Source organism: Acanthaster planci, linkage group LG02 (assembly GCF_054643075.1).
Source record: "Acanthaster planci isolate LZ-2023a linkage group LG02, COTS_SCS, whole genome shotgun sequence".
Classification (NCBI taxonomy): Eukaryota; Metazoa; Echinodermata; class Asteroidea; order Valvatida; family Acanthasteridae; genus Acanthaster; species Acanthaster planci.
The window spans coordinates 1,684,352-1,705,605 of record NC_141778.1 but is presented as its reverse complement, the minus strand read 5'-3'; the positions used below and the strand labels follow the sequence as shown (position 1 = coordinate 1,705,605).

Below are 21,254 nucleotides of genomic sequence, written 5' to 3'. Positions count from 1 at the left end.
TGGGAGTATGATGAGACTCTCAGCCTCATAACTGCTATGGAAAATGCCGCGATTAAGGCGAAAATGGACGGCAGGGTCCACAATAGCCACGTGTGGCGGGAAGTTGCGGGAGGTATTCCCGATCGCACCGGCGAGCTGTGCCACTATCGCTGGACATGCCTGAAACGTATACGAAGTTAAAGGCATGCGCGCGCTGTGTGGGGTGTGGAGGTCACTACGCATGCACACTGTGTAGGTTATCGCAGGGGACGTTGTACAATAAACAGTGCGTCCATCCACACGACCGTTTCTCATGAGTTGCTTGAGAAATCTTCTGCTACTGGAAGATTTTGTCGTAGGTCGGGAGCTCCTCCAAAATATCTCAAGGATTCACTAGGAATGCTTGAAACTCTCAAACATTAGCGACCTTTCACACAATGGCACGTTCTTAAGATTTCTCAAGCATGAGAAAACTTCTCAAACCTCGCTAATTTTTTTTTTCGTCGTGTGACAAGGGCTTAATCTGACTTTCTCTCTGTGACAAAATGTACTGCAGAGCATGTTATAATGTGTTTGATCAAGACCAAATCAGGCCCAAAGTTTTCATGTACAATTCCACTGACCCCATCCCTGAAAAAAACCTATTCTCGCAGACTGACGTACTTATTTAGCTCTCGTCTTTCCGCAATCATTAACTTAATTGGGATATGATGTACAAAACCGTGGTTAGCAACAAAACAATAAAATTATCTTTTCTGAGTTACCAAAAGATATGTATAGGAAGTCAGTCATTGTTTATTTCCATGAAAAGAACTGCATTCAACATGCCTACTAAACACGTCTGCTTATATACATGTATATTGTTTGACGAAATTGCACAAGATCTAGTTTAACACTTGTGCACAGACCAACACAAACATATTACATGTAAATATATGCTTTCAATATGCATTCATCCTAATATTGAAAATGGCCAATATTGATTTAATTATTGTTGGCTTGGGCCTCTTTACCTTCTCTTTGTAAACAAAGATCTCAGGTTCAACAGAGAAAGCCACAATTTTGAATGAATTAAAACTTTAAATAATTAAATAACCCAACAAGTCACTCCAAACATTTTATCTAAAAGAGCTTTTCCAACATGGCACCTTAGAAAAGGACAGGAAAAACCTGAGAGATCATAAAAATTTTCAACATAGTATCACGCTCAGCTGATCCAGCAACTGTAAAGTAAGTGGACATCACACTATCGCTAGCCTGTTTACACAATGTGACCTGTTCCCGCCCAAGCCTACATTTCAAAACTAAAAAAAAAAGAAAGACCAAAGACTGAAATTAGAGTAAAGAAGAGAAAAGGGGGCCGAGATTCCTTGGCCTAATTCTTTACAGCAAAGAACTGGGTCGAGCGGGCCATATGACACCAGCGACTTAATCCAATCTGTGTTTAGTTATGGCTTGTACTATTTTTTTTTCTTATTTTACGAGCGAGGGAGCGGTTAGTGAGGGATACTGACCCATATGGAGGAGTGCATATCACACCCCCAATGTCACTAGCCTGGCCTTGTTAAGGGTGTTGGAATGGCCTACTTATGCAGACTGCGATTAGGGTAATTGCTACTATGATTTAGCTGGGTGCCACTGAATAGCAAATTTACCATTTCAATATATGCGTGTTGAGGTCACTGTTTAAAGTAACTGAGATGAGGTCACTCCTTCGTTATCTCTGAGTCTTGGTGCCCCGCTCCTGGATAAAATAGCATCTTTATGTACATGTACATGTATGTATTGACTGCCCTTCAAGATTTAAGCACTGGTGATGAATCACTGCACAGCATTACAGTTAGGCCTTGCTACTTGAGAACACCAACTCAATTATATCATTGAAGTCTAGACTGGGGCATTGCAGGAGAGAACATACGTTGCAAGAGTAAGAAGTTCTCTCACATCAACGGAAGAAAATTACACTGGCTATGTGACATGCAATGTAACATTAACCACCCATGGTGACAAAATAGCCAGGAAGTTAGGGGGCTAAAACCCAGGGCAATGGGCCATAGTAGGAATAGTATAGCACAAGGGGGCCAGACAGGTCAATAAGAGACAAGGACTTGCCTCTGGCACTGTAGGACCAATCACAGGCCATTTAGGACCAACTGGAGCACTTAATAAATAGCTGAGAGGGATGACAAGACCTAAACAGCAAATTTGTCAACGACTAAAAAGCTCATGGTAGTGGAGAGGACGTGGTCATTCCTGTACAGATAATTGGAAAGCTGGATCAGTAGGCAGGAAAGAACAGTCAATCACAGATGTTTTCAAGAAAAGAGCCAGTTAATCGGTCCTGTTGTGGAAAAGTTTGCACGATGCTTGACTTTTGCTGTATCATACATGTAATATTTTCATATGGACAGTTTTTAATTTGTTAGCAAGGGATTGCAAGAAAATGAAGGTCATATGCAAACCAACATCAAAATTTCACATTAATTTTAAAAATACATGTACAAAAACATGTACATGTATGCACCTTGTCCAAAATACATACATATATTTTAAAAATACACGTATGTACCTTGTCCAAATTGTGTAACTTTGTCAAAAGAAGTTACAGCGGTCCACGGGATACTATGAAACACAATTACATGTACATGTAGTCCACAAAACATCTTGCAAATGAGTAGAAATGCAGTGGAAATCTAACTCCTAAGTTTCAAATCTCCTCGGAAGTTAACCAATCAGAAATTCACACAAACCTCCATGATTCTCTCTGCACCTTCACCCCATCCATTCCATCACCTAGATCAAAGACAGCCATCTAGGCAGAGCTCCCAACCAAAATGGCACTGCAGACTTACGTCACAAGATCAAAGGCGCCAGCCTAGTTTTTCCGCCATACTCCATATTTCCAAAATATTGCATTTCCTGTCAAGCAGAAGTTTCAGTGTTTTGGAGAAGGCAACAGAGTGATGCTGGATTCATTTAAACCAAGCTGTACACAACAGCCATTACACTTTATTTCCAAACACATGGCATCCTCAAGTCCACCAACTCACAGACTGAAAATTTCAACCCCTCCTTGAACAGGCCTCCAAAACGAAACAAACCAAAATGGTGGCTCATTCCCAATTGTGCACACACCGACGAAAACAACACTCCAAAACGATACCATCCCCACAAGCCTAATAAGGGTATCATCATGTCTTCCCGAGGTGAACACACACAAAAAAGGCCAGTAAATACAGCCAGCTCATTTTGCCTAATGTCTATTCAGTTCTCCCCTCCCAGATGGACAAAGCATCGAGCAAACAACCATTGTGGTCTGCCCACTGATCCATGCTTACTTGGCTACTGGTTTCTACATTTGCACTCTGCCTGATGGACCAGTTCAATGACCAGCACAAGACCGCCAGCCTGTTATTGTGAACCATAGACTAGGTACCTTGTACTTTTTTTTTCCCTCCTCGTCCTTTTTGACATATAACTGTAAGTAGCCAGATTTGAAGCCCTTATTCAGGAAGCAGAAGGCTTGTTTGACGACGTTCAAAATAAGAAAAGGAAAAAGAATTCTACTTGGCAAACAAGTGCTTGGCACAAGAGGCAATGTAATACTGCATTAATGCAGTCCAGGCACGTCCAGGAACACGTGCATATACTGCAGGCAAACAGACACAAGCATGTACACATTCAGTTGGGAATGTTTCCAATGCAACTGCTAAGAGCAGAAGCTTGCAGGGCAAAGAGAAGGGTACCAGTTAAACCAGTGCCTGGAAGACATTCATTATGATGGTACTTGTCTGTTCCTGTAGCTCAAAGAAATCTATATGTATTTACACCTCATCATCCAACAGCGCATTCTGCACCAACTACAGGGTGATAATGAATGAAGAAGACATGGAAGAAATCCAGCCTCAGTGCATGTATGTCTGTTACTGCAATTCAAATTTATTCCTATCAGTATTACATTCAATTTATTGGTGATTTTTTTTTTCTATATTTCACCCCAAACCAATATTAATAAAAAATCTGCATCTACAGTATTTTTGTCCAAAATGTTCAACTACCGGTATCAAAGCCAGCAGCAGTGGATGTGAAATATCAAGCTAAATGCTACTTACAGAAATGATGCCTGAAGAAGTACACCACTTGAAACAAAGTCACTGATTCGTAGTCCACACCCCCTACTACATGTACAGTGGGCTCTTCTTATGCTAGGAGTGGTCCAGCCTCTGCTGTTACAATTCCAGAGGAAGAAACAGCCAAGTGATAAATCTGCATACAAAATGAAAAGCAAATTACTCACACATTAAGATCATGTGACTAATACCAGCCAATCATTTAAGATTCAAAAGAGAGCACGGGACATTGATGGAGTTCACTGACAATTCTACATTACAAATTTAAAATATGGTTTCATTGAAGAAATCTCTGGTGGGAATCACTCCCTGAGGATAATTGCTTAAAAATTCTGAAACGGCAAGATATAAAATCACTATCAGAAAGGACAAGAGGAAGCTTTCCCAGAGCTGCTTGTGTATGAACTTACTGTACACACAGAAATTTACTTCATTGGAAAAAAAACAGTAAACAGCAGGACTGTTATGTACATGTACATTATCTGGACTCCTGCGTGAATCACGCAGGCCCCCAAAATACAAATTTTTAGTAGCTAGGTTTTCACAAGTGAGTTGCCGTGATTTTCGCGCTATCCACGCGCGGCCTGCGTGGACATTATTTTCTTTAAAAAATCTCCATGGCGGGCGCCGTGTGATTTGCGCGTGGACATTTTGCTGCTCCAATTTCCTCAGCTAGCCCTACATGTACATGTACACTGCTTGTGGAAAGCTCTGAGCCACGTTTTGCTTAGCCTTTAACCCTTAACCCCTCACCACAAGTGCTCCAATTCCGTATCCATGGAATTGCACCGCCACACAGTCACTGAACTCAGTCACAGCTCCAAGAAAAGTGCAAAGCTATTGAGTGAAGGCTTCCCTTTACTAATACCAAACTCTGGGACTGAGTAGGTCCCATATGCAAACAAGCCCATGAAACAAGACAAAAACAGGAATCAAACTGAATGACACTTTTTCATCAGAATAGCTGGGATTTCACAATAGCTTACATCTCAAAATGCTACTGATTTTTTTTTTTTTTTGGAAATGGCAGCGGGCCTTAAAAAAGATCTTTCTATGGGGTTTTAGGCAATCCCTGGAGGTCAAGGGTCATCAGAGATTCTTAGGAAGGACGTGCTTCTGCAACATTTGCCTGTAGTCTGACTCAGAGTGCCAGCTTTTTCACAAATGGGGCACATGTTTTTTACTTCTTCACAAGTCACCTGACACTGAACTTTCAAGCTGAGTAACGGCTTGCTTTTTAAAAGCATACAGCTGGGGGGGGGCAGATTGCAGCTGGACAAAAGCGACCAAGGTACACGTATGTAAGTTGGTGGTCAGGGGTGTCCTACCCAAAAAACCACAAATGTGACAAAGCATGGTCGCATGATAATTCCAACGTGACTCTGGACCTTCATTACTAAGGTTGGTTAGGAGAACTTTTGGTGACCTGGTACTCGCACAATGGTTCAACAAGGAAGCAGAAAGTATGTCACATTCTCAAAAGTTCACTGGGGAAGGCGTGCTTGTCTAGAGAGACTGTGCCTTCCCTTTTTTGACAAATAAAATCACAACTCCAAATCTGGCCAGATATATAGTCTCTCGGATGCTGTGCAGTGTGGCATACTGAGAACTCAGTCCCATTTGGAAATCTAAAAGTGTTTGTTTGGCTAAAACATCAATCAGTTATACAACTTGTCGGTTGTCAGTGCATTAAAACTATTGATGTGCAAAACCCAGGCTCATCCATCTAACCCCTCCAGATCCTTCAAAATCCACGAAGCCCATTTGCAAGGATTTTTCACTGATCTGAAGCAGGGACATTCGCAGCCAAGCCACTGATACTTTTTGGTTTGATACTGGTGCTCCTTGAAAGTCGAATGTGCTAGAGTTCTCACACAATGACCGATTTTGAAGAATTCAAGAAAAGTTCGTACCGTTGCCATAAACAATGCACAGTATTGTGTACATACCTGTACAAACCAGCCAATTTAGCCAGATATCTACATGTACATCCACTCGGGATTCCTGCATTAACAGTTCCCCTCAATGGAAAAACAGCCAGATGGGGCGAGTGAAACCCCTGCACCACCAGCACTTTCCAGACATGCACACAACTTTACAATGGTAGACCCCAGGGGTCAACGACCGGTACGACCCCATGACCCCTTAATCTGGGGCTCTGTTCTGTGCTAGGGTGAAAGGTGACAGGCAGAAGGTTAGATAGACTTACAATGTACTCTCCTCGTCCTTACCTTAAACACAATAACTGGAGTGAGGTTTTGACAACATGAAATGAGAATTTCATGCACAAGTTCACAAGCACAACATTAGAAAGGCGGCCAAGTATGGTGACAATTTAACTTGAAGGAAATGGAACTTTTTCAGTAGAGAGGAAATTCAGCAATGTGAAGTTTCAACAATGCAAAGTTTAGTTGGGGTTTTTTTGTGTGTTTTTTACAGACTTCAGTGTTAAGGCAAATGTGCAGTGAGTACACATGTATGCAATTCCAAAACACATGTACTGATATTGATATGTGCCAGTATGTCCACCCATGTGAATTTGCACAGCTTATATATACACACTAGCTTACCGGGTACAATACATGTACCTGTACGTGTACAGGTAGTCTGGTATAATTATTCTCATATATGTACACATGACACATCCGCGACTAAATAACAAGGCTCTACGCAGGATGCACTCTCCTTGCTACAATGACTTTAAGAGTTAAAACTTCCAAGCACAAGGCAGTTGCAGGGACCTAACCATTAAAGCCAGGGAGGAAACCATGCTGTCAACACCAGAAAGCCCCTTGCCCGGCCAACGGCTCCGTTAGGTCTGATACAGGACAGCGCAAAATACAGATACACTCTGCTTGTTATTCTGCTATGTCACAGCATTGTGCGGTACCTTGGCGGGATCCCTTCCTATCACCCATTGCATGGCATAATGCCAAGGGGCACAGCTTGCCCCAAGCTGCTGTATTTCAAAGTATGCACTCCTGCAATTGCACATTGTTGCAGAGGATGAAAGTACATGTACGGTCAGCCATCAGACCTTTGCAGAACTTTAACCCATCAGGGCTGGCTTTTTTCTAACCTACTTACATGTACACTGTACAGCCACCCAGGGGACTGTCCTGCACCCAATCCTTTTGAATCTTGGCTGTCATTATCAGAACATCTTAAGTTTAAATTCTATCCAACATTCTTACGGTCATTAATAATTCACAACATCACATGTGCTGGCCTACATGTGTTGATTACATCAATAGGAAAAGCTTTTATAGCACCTATATAAGGAAACACGTTTTCTCTGATTATATCTGTTCAAATCAATATGGAAGCATCCAAATCCAATGCAGACTCATTTGTCTTCAGAGCTCAACTATAACAAGCTTAAAAGAGCTAAGATAATGTCATTCTGAGACAAAACAGTAAACGAGGGGAACCCTCGCCCTGTGATCGTTGTGGATAAACCCTGGTGCATGCCAAATAATGCATGCAGCCATTGTATCTATATGCCAGATTTAAGGCACAAAGTATCCATGCAACAAAGGTTTCTTAAAATCACTTTATTGTGCATGTTTAAACTCTTCCTTGGTGTATGAACAGTTTAAAATTTTGCTGGAGTTAAGTGAACTGTGAAGTGTACCGGTACCTTTATAAACATTAAAAGTTGACCAGGCTGTTCCAGACAAGTGAGACACTGTTCAGTTCACATGTTTCCATGTCCAAAGTCTGAACCCCAAATTTGCTCTTTAATTAAAATATTTATGAGAAAAGGTTGCTGGCTGGCTTACTGCCATACTCTCAGAGGAAACGGAAATGTCCAATAGCCAAGTACCGGTGCATGTACATGTATGTTGTGCACAAATCAATGCAATGCAAAGCAAAGGCTCATTACCTTGGATTACTAAGTACATCATATTTTGCTCATGAATATCCAAATTTATTTTAGCATAAAAATGAAAATGACCCTAAATGAAGATAAAATGGTAGAACAACAATTGGAAATAGGGTTAATTGAAACACAAAGGTGCAATTTCAAGAGTTTCAGCTATTACATGGTCCTCTTAAAGGGGAATTTCTGAAGATGCCCGCACACATAAAAACTAGTGTCCATCATCTAAAAAAGTTTCCCAGATAACAATAACTGTGCAGTATCTTGTTTACGCCTTTATGACAACTGTGGGCATAGAAGGTTTCAAGAAAATATAAATATGCCACAGAATTTGCCACTGACCATTTGACTCAACAGAATTCTTCTACTCTCCCCTTCCCCACTCTGATATCATGAGGCAGGTGCAAGCTAACTAGATATGATCCCTGATGTTGTAGATGACATACATTGTAAAATAACTCCCAGGAGATGCTACATGTAGTCTACGGCTGCATCCAAAACGGGCTTCTAGGGCTATGGCTAGGTCTACTGTCAGCATTTCCCTGGGTAGCAATATTTCCAATGGTTTAACACCAAGACTGTAGATGAGATGGATTTGGATGCAGCGTTACTGCCAAGCCAGCACAACATCCAAGCACTTCCTCAAACCAGACACAGTTGTGTTTTTCTGTTACATCAAGGTAAAAACATACACAACACCAGGGCAATAGAATACAAGTCCAAATAGAGAGAGGGCTGGTCAGGCCACATCAAATCCATCTCTCGTTTCTCATTCCTGTTGGCATTGCTTTTGACAACCATAAGAATTGGGTTTTTTTCCTAGACCTGAAGAGAATACATGTAAATCGTTGCATTGTGACCTGAAGTAACTGATTACAATTTTCATCTTTCGGTTATTCACGTTTAGGAATCCATTTCACACAAAATTGATTACCATTCTTAAAAACTCTCCTTTTTCCTTTAAGGAATGAAGGTTTCACATACAAAACAACTCTTCCAGCCAATCAGATTCAAACATAAAAATGTTATACATGTATTGTGTATTTAGGAAAAATAGTCAGAGGTGGGGACAAATTTACGCAAATACAAATTGGTAAACTACAGTAATTTGTTTTCAAAGCAATCATAGAAATTAATCCTTTACTCATTAAAAAGTGCCTCTACCCAAGGCATTCACATTCTAGAATGAAAAACTAGTACTTAATATCAAAATGCCTGAAGGAAATAGGGATCTACAAGAAGCCCTTTCACAGGACAAATTCTGCATGCATTGTGTATTTGTATGGCTGTGCCCCAGCCACTTGATTCTGAGATAACCCCTAAGCTGTTGTTATTATGAACTGTCTGCCAGGCACAGCCCCCAGGTCATCCATGGCTTGGGCCTGTCAAGTTGTACAGCCAGCGTATAATGTAGGGAGCTGAGGGGCTTTGCTGAGAGTGTGAATCAGGTGAAGATAGTACAGTACATGTAGTGTGCATTTATTGTGTACCTGTGTGCCCATCACAGGAGGGGTAGCACTTGGAGAACAGAATGCATAACCATAGCTCCTTGGCCCAACATTAGGCCAGAGGAAAATGAAGTCCTGTTTATTCACAAGAGCTTGTCAAAACAGTGAATCAGTCAAAGGTTTTTACCTTAGGTTAAGACATTCAAACAAAACTGTCAGGAAAAAATGAGCATGCTGGTTTGAATTCAGGGAAAGGCACTGTATTAAGCAGGGTTAAAACCTGCAACATACGGGCATGCGGGATGCAATGTGGCTGACACGTTAATTACTACGCTTTGCATGGTAGAAAGATATTGGTGACATGACGTTGTTGGTTCATCCTTCAATGTATCTCTTTTGTGAGAGAGCGTATGCTCAATAACTCAAAGAGTACACTTTGCTCATCTTAAGTTGACAAAGGTAATCAATGTGTTTTCAAACCATGGTCTGTTTTTTCCAGTTGACAAACTAAAACATTTGTCTTCTGTTTAAGGCCAAAAAAGTGTTGCCTCAAACAGACTGTATTTTACAACATGACCCTAAACTTTTATCCCCAAGTTTAAAACAATACTGCTATTTTTTCCTTTTCACATTAAATACACTTGTATTAATTTGTTAGTCTATTTACCGGTACATTCACAACTTTTGAGAAGAAACTGCAGTTGCTTTCATCACAATCCCTATGCACTTCACTATTGCAGGGATGAAACCGTGTGTAATAATGCTCAATGAAGCAATTCTATGGTATACTGGTTCCTGCCGCACTGTGCACTAAAAATTGCCAAAGATGCCAGGCGACCAGTCTATGCATATGACCTGCCACATAGCATTATTACACTAGACATATGCTTTACCGCAGTTGCAGGTACAAAAACATCCATGGAGAAAGAAGATTTCTGCATGTTAGTTCACAGAACTAATCTACCGTCTATGTACATGTACATGTACTTCCATCTTCCATGTTCAATTTCATGAATTTAGTTTGAGGTGGTACCAGACGTACTTGAAGCAAGAGTGTTTCCTAAAAATTCCTGTTATTGCAGAGGTTCATTACCCACCCCACAGATGGATCGCAGATGACATAGACATGTACATGTACAGAACACTATTGACCAGTCTCCCATTGTAACTAGCACTGTGTGATAGGACCTAAGAATTAGCAACTGTACATAGTTTATATTAATCCAGGTTTTATCCCTTTTCTGGCAACTTTTTATAGCTTTCGTAATACAAATGGAAATAGTCCAGGCCAAAATTAGCATACAATTGAACATCCCATTCAATCAGCACAAAGAAATTAGCACACCTACGGTACCAACTCTACTTTGGAAAAGGCATGTAATCGGAAGCAGAACTACACGTATTTGTTTGTTTTTATTAATTTTTTTTCTATCTAACAGAAACAACTTCAGTACATTTCTCAATCTGCATGCAACTGATTACATGCGCTTGAAGCATGTAACACATAGACTAATTAAGAGAATAACTGGAGTGCCAATGGCTGTCAAGACAGCAGACTTGGGCAATGCGCTAACTTCTGGCTACTTCTTCAAAACTGGCTCCATCCCAAAACTAACCGAACGAGTCCAACGTTCTCAGAACAACTTTTGAGTTCAAGTCCTTTGAAAGAACCTTGCACAGTATAAATCAACAGGAACCTTCAGCATCTCTCATCCTCATCAAAACGGCAAACTGAGTAATGAGTCAAAACAAATGGCTCATCATTTCCTTCTAATGCAAACTAGGACAAACTTGCCAAAAAACTAAATCCTCGAGGCTCGTTTAGTTGGCTCCAGCCACATTTGCAACACCCAACTTGACATGCAGGTCTGTGTGAATGAAACCCTGGCAACTAAGATTGTCCTTTTTTTCAAGATGTATTTTTGCGTTGGGGAGATGTTAATTATATATAACGGGTTTGCCCTTACCCAACGTATATTAATAAACACTGTATGCTCAGTGCTTGTCCAAGAGCTTGCGAAAAAAAACCTCACAAGCTTACTCGGGTGGGATTCGAATCCACGACCTCCTGCTTACAACCGAGCTCAGCTAAGACATCTGCACTAGTAAGCAGGAGGTCGTGGGTTCGAGTCCCACCCGAGTAAGCTTGTGAGGTTTTTTTTTGCAAGCTCTCGGACAAGCACTGAGCATACAGTGTTTATTAATATACGTTGGGTAAGGGCAAACCCGTTATATATAATTAAGATTGTCCTGTTTCAAGACAAAGGCAGACTCCAAATGTTTGAATGCCAGCAACAACAAAAAACAGCCTCACTAAAAAGCCAAGGGTACTAGTGCTGGCAGGAACGGCAAATCCAACTCTAGTTTAGTTACCCTAATCTCATTTCTGTGCACAAAGTTTGGGTAACAAACTAAACATGTACATGTATGTACCTTTTACTAGTTGCCAGAGAGAATTTCCATGCTCTAATTATACTTCTGTACATATTTACCTGGCATATCCAATTTCAAGTCCTGCTTTTAAATTACCATAGGGGAAAAGACAATACCATGCTCTATTTAGCAGGTTCACCATTACATTGTAAGTAAAACATGGCGATGATTCCTTCCTCAAAAGTCAAAATCCCATCAATTTCAAAAAGAAAAATATCTGCTACATTGGACTACATTATTTATCATGTTAAGTATCAGTGTACATGTACATGTATGCTTTCACAAATTCACTTGCCCTTACTGGTGCGTACTAATTCCATGGCCTTAAATTTCTCCAATGCACGTAGTTGCAGTAAGCCTCCATCGTTTTCAGAAATGTCAATATAATGAGCCTTCATAGTGCATTTCATATACTATAAATGCATGCAGTATCTCTAATTACAGATTCAAGGCAAATGTTGTTTCTGGGAGCCATATTATGCAATAGGGTTGCAGTCTGAGTTATAAGATTTGAATAGTGGGGCATGTAAACTAATATGTGCAGGCCATTCCATGGATACATCATAGTGCCCTGCAAAGGCAAGTGTGACAAACAAATGAAGTTTACGTTTTTGTTTTAGTGCAAATATAAACAAAAAACTTGTTCACCGACTGACAAGTAAATAAGTGCTCTTCCTATCACCAACTGCACAAAGAATATTACATGTACAACATGTAGATTTACATGTACACGGTAGGTAAGCACCGAAAACACATGCATTTCTGTAGAAAAAATGGGTTTGCTAGTCAAAGTTCTGTACATATTGTATTACTTCAGACTAGTTGTCTGCTCATGTGCTCTTAGCACAAGAAATAACTTAGCAAAGTTTTGTGTAGTTGATAAGACAAGGACTGAAAGGAAAGGGAAACGACACAGGGAAAAACTGGAGATAAAAAGTGTGGTAAGATTATGAAAATACTAACTGCATTTGAGGAAATGGGGAATGAAGTTGATGTGCTTGTGGTGGGATCTGGAAACACAATGTGATATGGGACATGACAGGTGGATTGAAAGGTTAGGATGTCCTGTCAGAGAGATATTGGCATGACAATACTAGTCTCGTCCCCCCCAAACACCATGGTACACTCCTGATGTGCGGTTAGTTGCCGGGGCACCTGGTAATGGGATGCAGCAGGCCATGCTCAATCTGCCATGCTTGTGGCTGGGAACCGGTGACTTAAGGAGAACTGTTTCCGAATTGACACACCACACTGTAGGACCATGTGCATGTACATGTACATGAACATACCGGTACTGATAAACAGGTACATGTACATGCACTGCTAGGGACAACACACCCAGCCGTTTTCACAAAACTGCACACAACAGCTGATTGGCCCTTTCCAGTTACAGGTACATGGCAGCCATCTTAGTCAGGTATCCTGACTACCACATAATATGACCACTAACAGCATAAAGGTTGATCTATCAGTACAAGCTGACTTTATTCTAACTTCCCATGTTTATCCTCTGTGTTCACAATATTTCAATAAAAGTATTTTTTTAACTTACAAAATGAACAGCCACAATCAAATTGTTACTAGTACATGTAGCTCATCTCCTTGCATGTCCAGTACAAATACTTGGCCCAGCGTTTCTAGGCCAGGAAGACTTTTAAAACTGTTGTCTTTCACTTCATACACCGGCTTTTTTTTTCAAAATTGCTAACTTGTATTATTTTGCAAAGTTGTATACACCATGGAACAGTGCAGGTACATGTAGTGTACATACATGTACATGTATTCTGTGAAAATTAGGTATCTGACTCCAATTAATTTGTTTGGAGGTCCAATGAAGAAAAATTTCTCTCTGGAGACTGCTGACATGTACATGTAATACAATGTATACTAGTCCTGTATTCAACACCATCACAGCATTACAATGCATCCAAACAAACATAAAAAGCCAATAAATTCTAGACAAACTTTAATAAGAAAACTACTGGTAGGCTTGCAAATACTGGTGTTTGTACAGGTGTACACTATATGCAAGAAATGTCAATAAATTAAATGATCAATGTAAAATAGCGTGCCCGTATTAATGCATTCAGAATTTTAAAACAATCAAAATTAGCACACCGGAAATACAGTAGTACTCAAACACCAATTAATGTACATGTACACGTGCCGTGCATGGGCTATCATATCAATCCTCCATGTGCTTTCAACCATATGGCCAGGCCTGCATATCAATGGAGTCAGGTTGGCAGAGTGGTTCTGTCCTCTCCACTCACCTCTGTAGTCAGGGTTTTACATGTAATTCCCCGCTCAGTCCACAGGTGGATTGGATATTCAGTCCCTACATGTTCCTGATTCTGTGTGTGCCCCAGAATATTATTTCTGGGCTTTTCCTCTCACCTCAAAAACGGTAACATGCTTCTCATGTCTCTTCTGAGGTTTCTCAGGTTTACAAGCTGTGTCTGGACCTTTTGGAGGAATGCCTGGTATCATTACCAGAAATGCTTAGTAATATTGTGACCAAATCACCAAAACTGGAGAAACTGCCTGTACTAAGTACCATTTGTCATTCTTGGACCTACTCACATGTATGCATGTAATCAAACGTCAGGATATGCTAAGGACATTTACACCGAGATGCAATGAAAGTACCAGTCCATGTGCTTCAAGGGATAGCATTTGTTACCCAAGAGAAGAATGTCTTCAATGCCAACCCCTACTGCCAACCAAACAAACTGGCAGACTCTTCCAACAGTCTCCCTGGCCTGACTCTGCATCTCCTTTGTGTAAGGTCACCCGTAATCACTGCCAGCCTGGGATGACCACTGGCAGACAGGTCTGGCCACCATTAAAGGGACTCGCCCACTGGTCGTCAGATGACGCACTGGCTCAATCCAGTCCAAGATTAAAGATTTGCCCTTTGCGCTACTTACATGTTCTTCAACTTGGCCGAGACGGCTGTCATTTGGTTTCCCAATAATTTACTGACTAATTAAATGGACTTTACATGCACATGTACGTGTATACATGTACAGTACATGTACTCGTAGTGTCCTTTTGGTTATCCAGTAATGCCTTGGTTCATGGTATGCAAATGTGGAAGGGCTGAAATCAAAGATGTGCATGCACATAATAATTAGGAACTACACTAAAATACAGCTCTGAAAAAAAGCATTTTCACTTTCCAACTCTGGTAAATTTGACACAGAAAGCAAACAGGAAAGAATAAAGTACATTTTTATATCAAACTGACATGCAACAGACTTACATGTACCAATTGAAACAGAACTGAATATGTTGATTTTCCTACAAAATTTTTCAGCACTGCTTTTGAAGACATTGTTTGGGCGTGGCAGTGGTAAAAACCACAGTACAAATGCAAATTGTGAGACACAGATTGTGATATCTGAACACACAGCTCGCACCCGTGCACTAAAACAGTAGAAGGGGAAAAAAGCCCAATGTAATATTAGACAAGATGAAACTTTTATTGTTTATGAATGTACATGTACATGTAAGCAACAGGTCCCTGGTAATTTTCTGCGGGCCGGACAGGATCCCATTGTGTTTATTGATTTCCATAGTACATGTACATGTACCTGCACTGACCATGTCCTCCAATTCATTATTTATTATGGCCCAGCCCAGAGCAATGCCCAGGTGAAATTAAAAACCTGTTTCTCTCTTCACTGAGAATAAAAATCCTACAGCAGTGCAAATTACACGATCGGATGTGCATGGTAGTAGACAAGAGGAAAGTGCTAGTTTAATGTCACTGTCATGTAGTAGAGGTAAATATACATGTACTTCGTAAGTTATTGGTCAATCATGCTGTGCTTTCAGTCCAAATGTTTAAAAAAGTAAACGCTGAAATTATTGTAAGACAGTCCAGCATCTTCCTCTCAAAAGCATAAAAAGAAGAAATCAATCAGATGAAGAGAGGGTGATCTAATGTAAACATAAACTAGTTGTTTTCATGATTAACTTCCCTTTTTGGATTCTTGTCTTTCCACCTGACATTACAAATGAGTTGGAACTGATGATACTCTGTATCTTATGCACAGTGCTTATAAGCCTATGTACATGTACATACATGTACCTAGCTGCAGCGCTCTGAGCCCAAGAGATCATTGCAAACAACACATATTATACAAGTACATTATACAATGATTTTTATCTTCACATCCAACCCTGAGGTCAGATGCAGAGTGCACTTCAACAGGGCCCCCTAGGCATGCATGTCTTTCTGTCACACCATGGCCGTGAACTTTGCAAATGAGACATACAGTACATGTACATATACAGTGCATGCATAGAAGGCAGTGTGTGTGAGTGGGCGTGCATGGTTTGTTCTGTATTTTTAGTTTCCAATCTGTTGGCAGACTGAGGCATTGTCAATTGCACGTATGTACAATGTACAGTACGTGTACACGTATGTGTGACCCGATGGCTCTGTGAAACAGTTGAGCTGTGTGCCCAGTCCCAGTGTTGTGTCCAAGACCTTGATGTCCAAGACCAAGACCAAGGTATTCGAGATCAAGACCCAGACCGCGACCCACTCCTGCACTCCTTCAAGACTTCCAGACCGAGACTTTTGCAGGTCAAGACCGAGATCTGGACTTCCCAGACCAAGACTGAGACCAAACATTAAAAATGTATACTATTTTATACAAAGAGAATTTAAAAGGACAAGTAACATAAGATGATAACATTTTACTGAAGACATAAAATAAAGAAAGTAACATACGGTATTAACACATATTCAAGCATAAATAAATGAAATATTTCTTCCAGACTTGACGCTTTATTTTACCTCTGGTAAATACAATGTACATACATGTACATGTAGATGTGTTGAGCTGCACACTTTGATACCGGTATGTCAATACTGTTAGCAGGTGTATGGTTTAATTATAACCATGAACTCCCATGCCTATTTCCATTTAATTTTCAACTGAGATATGTGGCATCTATGTTTCATTACCTACATGTATTGGGCATGATATGTAAATTACTAAAATGTAAAATGATCCTTTCATTAACGCTCAATGTCTGAGTTTAACAGTGATACTACATGTACTTGAATGATCACTGGACTGAGTTAGAAAGGAAAAAAGTTACCCACTGATAGTGTACTGTATTTCCCTACTGAATGTACGAAATTGCCATTTTCAACCTGAGTTACCCCACTAATATACACATTAAAACCTTTTTTGTGTGAACAAAAAATTGAGCAAAAATAAATATCCAAATAAGATCTTGATTTATTGAGATAACTGATAAGATTGATGTTGCTAAGTAAGGGGTACTTTGTGTAACAGTACAACTGCCAAATCTTGTGAACTCATTTTAAGTTTTAACGGCGTTGCGTGAATGCAGAAGCTATCACTATCCAGCTTGTTTCTGAAATTGTCATTGTGCAAAACATGCCTTTTACACACTCTCTCCTGTCCCCTTTTCCACTGCACATCAGTTCCCTGTACTTCTTATAACCAAACCACTGCTGCCAATTCACTTGACTTGGCAGTGCCCTGATGTTTCTCTAATTGAAGTTTTTGCAGCTGACGATGTTGCAAAAGGCAGCGCATCATGTAACAGCATGTAGCCTGAACGAACGCATGTGACAAGTTACATGTGGAATACATGTATGTACAGGTACATGTACACAAACACATGTCAAAATTGGCCGATGTGTGCCAATGAAATATAAAATGACACGCTGCGTACAAGTTCAAGTGCTTCCAACCTCGTCTCCATTGTGTTGAGCAATATTTGCCAAGGCTGTCTCCTGTGCTGGAAATAAAGTGACAACTTGGGACCAGGTGCACATTTTGTAGTGGTCTCACCAGGTCTCGAGGGGGAGACCCAAGACTTTAACATCCGAGACTGAGATCAAGACCATTTTGGGGGTTATTTGCCCTCCATACATTTAGTTGTGGTAATGCAGTGTTTTGGGTTATTTGCCCTCCATACAAAAACGAAATTGCAACATACTTCTAAAATACTTCATTTGGTAATGCCTGTCTGTTCCAAAAGCCAAAGAAAAATGTGTATTCCACTTCCGCACCTCATAAATTCTGCCTAAGGACAACTGCAAAGATAACAGGCCATGGACAGGTTGAAAGAAACCTCACAAAAAGGCACTTTCAATTGAGTTACAAAACATGCCACACATGTTAATGTACATGTAATTATGATCTTTGTATATTAATTCACAACTAAACCAAAGAAAAGCTCCCGGAAGAAATTCAATTCAACCATAAAAACTTGTACTATTTTCAGCCTGCAAAAAATGCACTTTGGGCATTTCATACTTCTATCTTTTGAATTTTGGGGGGGGGGCGTGTACCGGTACCTGTGCATGAAGTCACTTTGAGCTGATCACTTTCAAGAATGCAAAGGCCAGTGATCATTAATGTTGGTTAACAAATAAGCAAATAGGCCCATAAAGGCTCCAATGCAACATGTATGCGCAAAACAAGCATGCTGGCTGAAGCACTGGCTGGTGCACCCGGTTGGTCTTATCATAGGGTCTTATCCAGGCCATCTGGGGGTGAGCCTTAGAACCAGTCTGGTCCCAGGCCATCTAGGGAGAGCCTCAGAACCGGTCTGGTCCCACGCCATCTAGGAAGAGCCTCAGAACTGGTCTGGTCCTAGGCCATCTAGGAAGAGCCACAAAACCAGGTTGGTTTGGGCCATCAACTTGAAGGAGAGAGAGAACAGCAGAGACTCGCTGTCTCTACGTGCAATGCATGTGGCAAGCCGTCACCTTGAAGGAGAAGAGTACAGCAGTGACTCGCTGTCTCTGCTGGCAGTGTATAGCTGGAGGGCCAATGGGACATTGGCTGGAGTGATGAAGGTTGGCAACACCCATCAGTTGAAAAAAGAACAGAGCCCCTGGCTGAACGGTGGCTGTGGTGTGATGAGTGCCCCCAAGCATGGTACAACTCACTTCTTAAAATACATGTGCACCCAGAAAATAATAATAAGGGCCATTACATAACCGGTCAGCCCACTGGGCAACATCTTAACAAAACCAGGTACAAAACACAATACATAGGGTCTGCTGCAGAACAGGTTAGACTTAAAATACCACAAATGTCTAAAGAAAGAGTTAAATAAAAACACAGCAGGCAAATTATAAAGGAAGAAATGTCCCATCTGTAACATGTGCATGCGAATTATAAAGGAAGAAATGTCCCATCTGTAACATGTGCATGCGAATTATAAAGGAAGAAATGTCCCATCTGTAACATGTGCATGTGAATTATAAAGGAAGAAATGTCCCATCTGTAACATGTGCATGTTCAAGGATAAAATCTAATGAGTTACAAAAGTCTTTTATCTATGAACTACCACATAAAACCATGCTGTACATGTACGTAAGGAGCATGTGCAAATTGTGCACACACTGGTATAAAGAGGATTTAAGGGAGAGGTTTTTGAAATGAATGAATCCCTGAACTCAACTTGAGGAATCAAACGTGCCTGTAAATTGCATGCCAATTTTTACCATGGCTACATTTTCATTTTATTGTGTCACTGCAAAGATATCCTCGGGTTCTGGAAATGTCTGAATTTTGCTTTAAAAATTGCCCCTGAAGTACATGGACCGTAACAGGAGACTGTTTTTGTCATTCTGAATGCAATATTCACATCCATACTAACTGTGGCCTGTAAAAAACAAAGCAGCGGAGCTCAACAAGTTGACAGTCGCTACACCTACACATACCCAAAAAATGGGAAGGGGGGAGATTCCATGAAATGCCTGTCTGAACAACAAGAATGGGAGGTGGAGCTCAGTCACTACTGGACTAAATACTGTCTGCCCCTGGGCCATACCCCACACTGGAAGTTGCAACCATTGAAGGTAACACTTGAGCCCCTGGTGCCAAGCCTACATGTAGCTAAATTGTACACTGGGGGGGGGACTACAATATGTGGACTGTGAAGATCTCTATATTTCATGAATTGTGTAACTTTGCCAACGTTCCCAAGGGATGCAAACCAAGGTCATAACAAATTTGCCAGGCTTACTGTACTGTGTAATCCACCATGCCTATTCCCCAGGCAAAGGAGGATTTGCCTGAGTAATGGACATGTACCGGTTCACATGTGCATGTACATTGTGCCTTTATGATATCCACTCTTATGGAAGAGCCTCTTGGCAAATTAACGTGTGCGCTGAACATACACGTACATTAAATAGACCAGTTTTTAAAAGGAAACTCACCGGTACAGCGGGCATTCCTCTCAATTTGTTTTCACACATGTACATGTATGTACATGTTAATTTTGGTTACAACAATGCAAACAAAACTTAACACTTCTTTTCACTGGAAGTGCCCTTCTTAGGAAAGCCTTCCATCAATACATTTTAGTGGGTGCTACCGGTATTTGGTTTTTGTCACACAAGGAACTCCCCCCTTAACAAAAAAAATCATACTTCACAAAGTCTTGAAGAAACATTATTTATGTCTATTACTAAACAAGCTGCTTAAGTGAAACTTAGGGAAAGTGACATACTGTATGCATTGTACACAGAGCGGTGAAGACAACACTGTTGTCTTGGATGACTTTGGCTCATTAATACCGGTATACACATTTTCCTCTTCATTAACACAAGTGTCACCCTTTTACTGTGACAAGGGAGGTGAAAATTCACAGCAACATTGCAAAAGAACACTTTCCTACCAGGACAGGTATTTAAATAATAAAATCATATTGCTTGTCTCCTTTAACGCTAACCTTCCCCAACCACACAGAATTAAACAGTAGTAAAGTGTTTAATTCTGTGGGGATAGGTCTGGTAGGCCCATAACAGCTGGCTTATGCATTGGGTTTGGCATGTCTCAGAAAAACAAAGTCCAACCGCCTCTGTGCACAAAGTCCCACATGGGTGTTTAACTTTGTGTGAATGGGGAAGGTTAGGGCCAGCAACCCTTGGGGGGGTTAGGGTTAATAACCTTCCCAAGAAGCATCAAGCTTACCAGTACATGTACATATGTGTACACTGTACAGTGTACGGTACATGAACATACATGTACAATGTACATTAGTTCTAGGTGTCCTGGGGTTTAAGATAAATTAGTTTATACTTTTTACTTTCCCTTTGACGATTATTTTTTTGTGTACACCGATCTGCACAAGCTCCCATTCTTGCTAACTTTGGGGGTTGAAGTGAATGCTCAAAGTACTGTCACTGCATGCCAAAATTTTTGTTTTAATTCTACAGGGTTACGACAAAATGACAAAATTTTATGCCTGCTAGAGTGAAGAAATTACATGTACATGTAACTGTCTAAGGATTTATTTCTGTTTCTTGGTTGTGAACAACCTGGAATATTCCCTCGCCCAAACTTTACTTCGATGAACCTGACTGTA

At 40.6% G+C, this 21,254-nt stretch overlaps 1 protein-coding gene across 4 annotated transcripts in view; it reads right to left on the bottom strand.

Annotated features, from left to right (window-relative positions):
- The window catches only part of LOC110985072 (uncharacterized), an 86,901-nt gene that overhangs the window by 44,282 nt on the left and 21,365 nt on the right, over positions 1-21,254 (bottom strand). For 3 of the 4 annotated variants that reach the window (XM_022245802.2, XM_022245805.2, XM_022245804.2), the window contains exon 3: positions 4,092-4,245. The gene's annotated coding sequence lies outside the window, so the exon portion shown is untranslated. Of the gene's footprint in view, positions 1-4,091; positions 4,246-6,058; positions 6,202-21,254 lie in introns of those variants that run through there. The other variant, XM_087133088.1, reaches the window with a different exon arrangement.